Here is a 9343-nt window from a genome sequence, read left to right as displayed (position 1 = left end):
ACATACACACACACACACACACAACACATGCACACGGAAAGCAGCATTACTTAATTTACTGGGTCACATCCTGTTGAGCTGTGGATTGCTTGCTTGCTTTATTGGATAGTAAAGGTAAAGGTTTCCCTTGACGTAAAGTCCAGTCGTGTCCGACTCTAGGGGGCGGTGCTCATCTCCGTTTCAAAGCCTTGGAGCCGGCGTTGTCCATAGGACACTTCCGGGTCATGTGGCCAGCATGACTCACGGAACGCCGTTACCTTCCCGCCGAAGCGGTACCAATTAATCTACTCACATTTGCATGTTTTCGAACTGCTTGGTGTGCAGGAGCTGGGACGAGCAACGGGAGCTCACCCCGCCGCGCGGTTTCGAACCGCCGACCTTCCGATCGACAGCTCAGCGGTTTAACCCGCAGCGCCACCGCGTCCCTTTTGCTTTATTGGATAGGTCACAATTATTTGGGTTCACCCCACATGCTAAGCCATAAATTTTGCTTTGCAAGCCATAATAGCTTTTTCACACAACACATCAAGTCAGAATTAAATCACCTTATGGCTTATTGAGATGTGTGAAGCCAACTGCTTGGTCCTGGTTTCCTTCTTGCCTTCCAGCTGAGTGTATACAAAGACCAGAAGGGCTGAGCGTCTATCCCTACGTTTTCTGGGAAAGTAGATGGCTACTGTGCTGTTCTGGCAGAGATGCATCAGGGTGACTGGACTTGCTATCTGTTTGCGAGTCCATCCGTCTCTTTGTGCAACTGCTCCAAATTCCTTGTTCTGACTCATCCATCATCTCTTAATTGGCCTCTTACTCCTTTTGCCCATTAATCTCAATCTTGGAGCACAGAAGTTTGTCTTCATTTAACCAGAGACTTGGAGACAGAAAGCAAGCTCACAGGGTTTGCTTTTGCAGTAGAAGCAGCTGCAGTTTATCATACGTGAGCCAGTGAACACAAAACATGGCTGGGTTGGGAAACTGATTCAATGTCCCTCATCAGGAAAAGCACGACAACCAGGGCTAGGAAGGCAGGCTGCCCTTTCGGTGTGTTCCCACTCAACAGAACTGTTTTGTTTATGCACAAGCAATTAGTTTTTCTAGAAATATTCTCCCCACCCCCCACAGCAATCTGGCAGGAGGTGCTTGTCGCCCTTGGGGGACGACAAAAGTGATGGGTCTCTTTCCAGACCATTAGCACCAGCAGGCTGCAGATGGTGATGGCTGTCTTCACTGAAGTTGTATTGCAAGAGAAATGAGTGCCATTTTCCTGTTATCATTGCTGCCATGATGGGTAGGAAAGGAAGAACAGTTCCACATGGCACAGGGACTAATGGGACAGAACAATAGCTAAAGCAGGGGGGTGGAAGGAAAGATGGCCCCCAAGCCATTTTAAACCCATTTAAAACAACTTCCTTAGCAATGTTCATACTTGCTTTAAAACAGTTTCCATTTTTGATTTTCCTGGATCATTAATTTGGGGAGAGTGTCTCAGAAGAGAGAGAATTAGCACAAGAAGCTGGAGCAGGAGGCAAGGGATGGCATGGCCAGTTCTGTCACCCAAACAGCCAACGTGGTGTTTCTCAACCTTGGCCGCTTTCAGATGTGTGGACTTCAAGGCTGGCTGGGAAATTCTGGGAGTTGAAGTCCACACATCTGAAAGTGACCAAGGCTGAGAAACACTTAGCCAAGGCAAAGCAGCATAGGGCACTCTCCATTATGCAGACATGTGTGCTTAACTTCCTCATCCCATCTACATGCTGTCTATATATCAAGGATTTGAAAAACCTTATTGTTGTCAAATACAGGACATTGCTCATTAGGAGTAGAAGCAAGCTGTTGTCATCTGCAGTGGCAGGCCATGGTTTTAGAAATACACTAGACAACCCATGACCTGCTGGGTCATCGTTTCAGAGATATTTCCTTACCAGATTCCTCAATGCCTTCAACAATGGCAGAGCTTCTAATGCACTGGAAAAGTTCTTAAAAATTCAGAGAGAGATGTATCTGCCTTGGAAGTAGGCCATGCTGACCTGCATAGCACAGTCAAACATCAGGAGTTGACCACAGGAAATGTTTCATGACATTTTGTATCATGTCATGAAATGTTCTATGATAATTTTTATGTCAAAAAATGTTTTATAAAGTTTGCCAAATGTCTATTCCAAAATCGTCCCAGATTTTGGACGCATTCTGTAAGTTAGCCCATGTGAGGTACCTTGGTTCAAAAATTGTTGCCCTATGATGCACCATTTCACCCAGTTAAAGCTTAGAAAGTACAAATAGATACAAGAGTTTTACTAGTGTATAGATTTTGGGATTAACATTAACTGAAAGCAGGTTTAAAAAAATTACTTAAATTAAGAGAATCGTGCTTGCTCCGGCTCATGAGAGGAACAGGAAATAGAACTTCTTGCCATGTAAGATTAGGGTTCCTAGAAAATATCCTGATTTATCTACATCTTGGTATTTAAAGATACAAGTGATTCTTGGCAGACACAGACACAGTGGTAATGAAAACAAGGGCTAAATTATTGGCGGGGGGCGGGGTTGCCATAAGCAGTGTACAACTGGCTAAATTTTATCCTGGGTCACATGAATTCCTTGATTATAACACCTTTCATTTAATCATAATTCAGATTAGATAGGCTTATCCTGCACTCAATGCATTTCGTAATTTTCCTGTCTGATCACATATAAAATTACTACTTGGTAACAGCTTTTTCAGGTCTCTGGGAACGGCAACGCAGGCTTTCAAAATGAAAATGCCATGCCACAGGCCCAGGGTCTGTATCACTTAATGAAAAGGTGGGGCTTGGGGGAGGATTTTCCCCCCCCAAAATGCAACAGATGTAGATCACTAAAATGTGAGTTTATTTGTGGATTTCTGGCAATATGTCCATGTTGATGGTGGTAATCAAGCTAGCCCCGTGTAGTCTGTGAAACTCATTGCCCCAATTCGAAGCAGAGTTCCTTTTCTATTATTCAAGGATCCTTCCTATGTTTGTACTGAACTGGCTTGAATTCAACAGCAAAAGCCAAGAGGGTATGGATCAAAATGATAAGCCCACCCCCTCATTTCAGCAGCACTGGTTTGCTGAAGAGGGGAAAAAGACAAAATCTTTCATTGATGTACTGCCAAAATGAGCAGTAGAAATTATTCTTTTTCACTGGCAGCTGATGAGGAGACATGATAGCTTCTTACAGTCCTAGTTTCTACTTTTTGAGATCTATAAAAACAGGGCTCAAAAATGCATTACCATAATAATGTAGGTAACAGCCACATCTTTTTTTCATGCGTGTGTATGGGAATAAAAGGTACAGCTATCTATATGTACACATACACATAAGTGGGTAGATAGGAAGGCTTGTTTTGTTTATTCGTTTAGTCGCTTCCGACTCTTCGTGACTTCATGGACCAGCCCACGCCAGAGCTTCCTGTCGGTCGTCAACACCCTCAGCTCCCCCAGGGACGAGTCCGTCACCTCTAGAATATCATCCATCCATCTTGCCCTTGGTCGGCCCCTCTTCCTTTTGCCTTCCACTCTCCCTAGCATCAGCATCTTCTCCAGGGTGTCCTGTCTTCTCATTATGCGGCCAAAGTATTTCAGTTTGGCCTTTAATATCATTCCCTCAAGTGAGCAGTCTGGCTTTATTTCCTGGAGGATGGACTGGTTGGATCTTCTTGCAGTCCAAGGCACTCTCAGAATTTTCCTCCAACACCACAGTTCAAAAGCATCAATCTTCCTTCGCTCAGCCTTCCTTATGGTCCAGCTCTCGCAGCCATATGTTACTACAGGGAACACCATTGCTTTAACTATGCGAGCCTTTGTTGTCAGTGTGATGTCTCTGCTCTTAACTATTTTATCGGGATTTGTCATTGCTCTTCTCCCAAGGATTAAGCGTCTTCTGATTTCCTGACTGCAGTCAGCATCTGCAGTAATCTTTGCACCTAGGAATACAAAGTCTTTCACTGCTTCTACATTTTCTCCCTCTATTTGCCAGTTATCAATCAAGCTGGTTGCCATCATCTTGGTTTTTTTGAGGTTTAGCTGCAAACCAGCTTTTGCACTTTCTTCTTTCACCTTCATCATAAGACTCCTCAGTTCCTCTTCACTTTCAGCCATCAAAGTGGTATCATCTGCATATCTGAGATTGTTAATGTTTCTTCCAGAGGTTTTAACTCCAGCCTTGGATTCCTCAAGGCCAGCTTGTCGCATGATGTGTTCTGCATACAAGTTGAATAGGTAGGGTGAGAGTATACAGCCCTGCCGTACTCCTTTCCCAATCTTAAACCAGTCTGTTGTTCCGTGGTCTGTTCTTACTGTTGCTACTTGGTCGTTATACAGATTCTTCAGGAGGCATACAAGATGACTTGGTATCCCCATACCACTAAGAACTTGCCACAATTTGTTATGGTCCACACAGTCAAAGGCTTTAGAATAGTCAATAAAACAGAAATAGATGTTTTTCTGAAACTCCCTGGCTTTTTCCATTATCCAGCGGATATTGGCAATTTGGTCTCTAGTTCCTCTGCCTTTTCTAAACCCAGCTTGTACATCTGGCAATTCTCGCTCCATGAACTGCTGAAGTCTACCTTGCAGGATCTTGAGCATTGCCTTACTGGCATGTGAAATGAGTGCCACTGTTCGATAGTTTGAACATTCTTTAGTGTTTCCCTTTTTTGGTATGGGGATATAAGTTGATTTTTTCCAGTCTGATGGCCATTCTTGTGTTTTCCAAATTTGCTGGCATATAGCATGCATTACCTTGACAGCATCATCTTGCAAGATTTTGAACAGTTCAGCTGGGATGCCGTCGTCTCCTGTTGCCTTGTTATTAGCAATGCTTCTTAAGGCCCACTCAACCTCACTCTTCAGGATGTCTGGCTCTAGCTCACCGACCACACTGTCAAAGCTATCCCCGATATTGTTATCCTTCCTATACAGGTCTTCGGTATATTCTTGCCACCTTTTCTTGATCTCTTCTTCTTCTGTTAGGTCCTTGCCATCTTTGTTTTTGATCATACCCATTTTTGCCTGGAATTTACCTCCAATGTTTCTAATTTTCTGGAAGAGGTCTCTTGTCCTTCCTATTCTATTGTCTTCTTCCACTTCCACGCATTGCTTGTTTAAAAATAATTCCTTATCTCTTCTGGCTAACCTCTGGAATTTTGCATTTAATTGGGCATATCTCCCCCTATCACTGTTGCCTTTTGCTTTCCTTCTTTCTTGGGCTACTTCTAGTGTCTCAGCAGACAGCCATTTTGCCTTCTTGGTTTTCTCTTTCTTTGGGATGTATTTTGTTGCCGCCTCCTGAACAATGCTGCCAACTTCTGTCCAGAGTTCTTCCGGGACCCTATCTACTAAGTCCAGTCCCTTAAATCTATTCTTCACCTCCACTGCATATTCCTTAGGAATATTAGTGAGCTCATATCTAGCTGATCTGTGGGTCTTCCCTAATCTCTTTAGTCTGATCCTAAATTGTGCAAGAAGAAGTTCGTGATCTGAACTACAGTCAGCTCCAGGCCTTGTTTTTACCGACTGTACAGATGTCCGCCACCTTTGGCTGCAAAGGATGTAATCAATCTGATTTCGGTGTTGTCCATCTGGTGAAGTCCATGTATAAAGCCGTCTCTTAGGTTGTTGGAAGAGAGTGTTTGTTATGCAGAGTGAATTGTCTTGGCAAAATTCTATCAGCCTGTGTCCTGCTTCGTTTTGTTCTCCCAGGCCATACTTACCTGTAATTCGAGGTGTCATTTGACTGCCCACCTTAGCATTCCAGTCTCCTGTGATGAAAATAACATCTCTTTTAGGCGTGTTGTCCAGTAGGTGCTGCAGATCCTCATAGAACTGCTCTACTTCAGCTTCTTCAGCATTTGTGGTTGGGGCGTATATTTGGATCACTGTGCTGTTAGATGGCTTGCCCTGAATTCGAATTGAGATCATTCTGTCGTTTTTTGGGTTGTATCCAAGCACTGCTTTAGCCACTTTATTATTAATTATGAAGGCTACTCCATTTCTTCTGTGGTCCTCTTGTCCACAGTAGTAGATCTGGTGGTCATTTGATGTGAAGTGGCCCATTCCAGTCCATTTCAGTTCACTGACGCCCAGAATGTCTATCTTTAATCTTGACATCTCACCAATAACCACATCCAATTTGCCCTGGCTCATAGATCTTACATTCCAGGTTCCGATGGTGTGTTGATCCTTAGAACATCGGATTCGCCGTTCACCACCAGCACCGTCAGCCGCTAGCCGTCCTTTCGGCTTTGAGCTAGCTGCGTCATCACGTCTGGGGCTAGTTGAGCTCATCCTCTGTTCCTCCCCAGTAGCATTTTGACCATCTTCCGACCTGGGGGTCTCATCTTCCGATGGTATACCGACATATCTCTGGTTGTACTGATCCATTTAGTTTTCATGGCAAGAATACTGAGGTGGGTTGCCATTACCTTCCCCAGGGATCGCATTTAGTCTGACCTCTCTGTCATGACCTTCCCATCTTGGGTGGCCCTTCACGGTTTAGCTCATGACATCATTGAGGTGCTCAAGCTCCAGCACCACGACAAGGTAACGATCCTTTGCTGAAGAGGAAGGCTTGTAAGAAGTCCAAAATGTCTGGGAAACAGGCTGTCTATTCTTGCTACGTCTCCGGTTGCAGGGCCCTGAGTTTCTGCCCCACTTCGTACACCTGTGTTGACAATAAAGTTGGTTGAAGTATGGAAGATGGGGAAGATGGAGGGAAACAGTTCGTATTCAATGGTTCCAGGAACACATTTATAATGGTGGAAGGCCAAGTTTATACATACTTGTTGGAGATGTGCTTTCCAATCCCTGGAGCTGGTAGTCATATATATCTTGTAACAGCATAAAGCAAAAGGTACAGGTAGTCCTTGCTTAATGATCATCCGACTTACAACAGTGCTGGAAAAAACGACTTTGGACCAGTCCTCACACTTATGGCCATTGCAGCCTCCCCACAGTCACATGATCACGATTTGGGCACTTGACAACCGGTTCACATTTATGACTGTCGCAGTGTCCCGTGGTCACATGATTGCCATTTTTAACCTTCCCAGCTGACTTCTGGCAAGCAAAATCAATGGGGGGCTGTGTGGTTCACTTAACGACCACATGGTTTGCTTAACACTCATGGTGATTTGCTTAATGACCACCACAAAAAGGTCATAACATCAGGTCAGATTTGCTTAATGACGGCTTCACTTAGCAACTGAAATTCCAGTCCCAATTGTGATCGTTAAGCAAGGACTACCTGTAAATGAAAATAAATGACCTATGATATAATTATCATTATGCCAGAACCAAAGTGTACAATGGAATGGGAATAAGCATGCTCACCCCACCTGCCCTGAGCAACAGGAGGAAAACTACTTTTGGGAGGTGCAGGCAGAGGAGTCTGAATAACATCCTGAGTACTTCCCAAAAGACCTCTCCTAAATATCCTGCAGTGAATGCTTTCCACTGTGTAATACACTATGCAGAACCAAGGAGACACAGCAATATTTGAAAAATGATAACATGGAAATTAAACCGGAAGGAAAGCATCCCCAAAGTTTTAATGCAGTTTTTAAAAAAATTATATACGAATTTAAACCCAGCCCTGCAAACGTGTATGTATTGCTCAGGACATCTGATTAGTGTTTTTCATTTTTGCCTGATGATAAAAGGAAGAATGTGGGTTCTGACTGCTATGGCCCAGAATTTAGCCACCTTCCTAGAGACTTTGCAGTGTTGGTCTTTTAATGGGAAACACATAATTGCCTATTGAAATCAGCCCTGCTAATTTGTGATTAGAGTCCTCTAATGGTGATAAGATTGGTCAAAAGTACATATGCAACCATCTCAGTTTCAGTGTCTGACCTTATATATTAGCGCTCTGGATAGAGGTTATTCTTGAATCTCCTAGTCAATACCACAAGGGCAAAGCATTTAGACATGGCAGTGTGAGGGCACAGGTATATAGTAAATATTTGGGGATAGTGAGAGGTGGATACATGACCCTGTTATAGGAGAGAGAGGAGTTATTAAATCTATCACTTCGTGTGCAAGGCCAAAAGTTCTCTGCTTGACCTCATTCCAGGCTTTGTCTACACCCAGGATAGGTAGATATTAAGGGGAAAGCCCAGTATGGTGCAATATTTGCCGTGGAACCTGCCAGTGAAGGAAGTGTCATCCAGGCTGGGGCAATCAACTCTCCAACTTTCTCCAAACCTTTCTATCTTAGAGATTCTCTGTGTAGGTATATTAACGTCTCTTTATCAGAATTATATCCCATCCATCTGGACTGTATGCAACAAAGTACTTGCTGTAATTTGATATTGTACGTCTTTCCAGTGCCACAAGCCTTTCAGTTTGTGTGGGGATTCTTCACTTGTCCCCATTACCTACATCCATAATGTTTAAATTGTAAGACTTCCCAGCCCCTCTATTGTTCCATACGTCTATTTGGAGGGTCTCACGTGCTGGAATTTTTTTCCAAGAGTTTGGATAAAAACTTTGGAGAAAGTGATACTCTTCTAACTTATGGAAAGGAGGACAGAGAGAGGGACAAGAAAAGGGCAGGGGAAGGGCAGGGAAATTTATTGCGGTCAGTCACCAGATAAAACAGTAAAGATTTACAGTCATGAATGGATATACTCAGGGATATAAACAGCCCCAGTGGCAGAAACCTCTGTCTTTGGGACGATTTGCCCCCAGTCGTGTCCTTCTTTTCAAGATTTGCCTACAATTCCCGGCTGCATAGCAAGAGAATGCAGGCTGACAACATCTAGAGCACCGCACCTTGTCCACCCTTGCTACAGTGACAGTACAGTTCTGCTGACTGTAAACCAGACTTCTCTGACATGGTGCCTCCCGCGTGAGCTGAAACTCCTAGAATTTCCAGGCTGGCTAGGCAGTTTGTGAGGTGTAGCCCCACACAGCTGAAGGGCACCCAACAGGAAAGAAGGACCTATTACAAAATTCCCTGGAAATTACAGATTGAACTGGCACAGTACTGAAATGTTTCAAATAGATAAACACACAGGATCACACGATCAACGGGCAACCTTTAGCATGCTTCTCAGAGGAATAATTCCCATACCGGCCTTTCCCAACCTGGGGCTCTCTAGACATCAGCTCCCATCCTCCACTACCACCAAGGCTATGGTGGTGTTACTGTAATAATATAATAATATATGAATCGCTGAGAATTTAATGAATTATTAAAATACAAGTTTAATTATCGTGTCCACTGTAGTCCATCACACCAAAACAGTATCATTTCAGGACTTATAGGACAACCCCCCTCGCTTAATTAAATCCAACGCTGTTCAGAGGAGCGCGTCCCCTTT

Source organism: Candoia aspera, chromosome 10 (assembly GCF_035149785.1).
Source record: "Candoia aspera isolate rCanAsp1 chromosome 10, rCanAsp1.hap2, whole genome shotgun sequence".
Classification (NCBI taxonomy): Eukaryota; Metazoa; Chordata; class Lepidosauria; order Squamata; family Boidae; genus Candoia; species Candoia aspera.
This window is presented reverse-complemented; position numbering follows the sequence as displayed.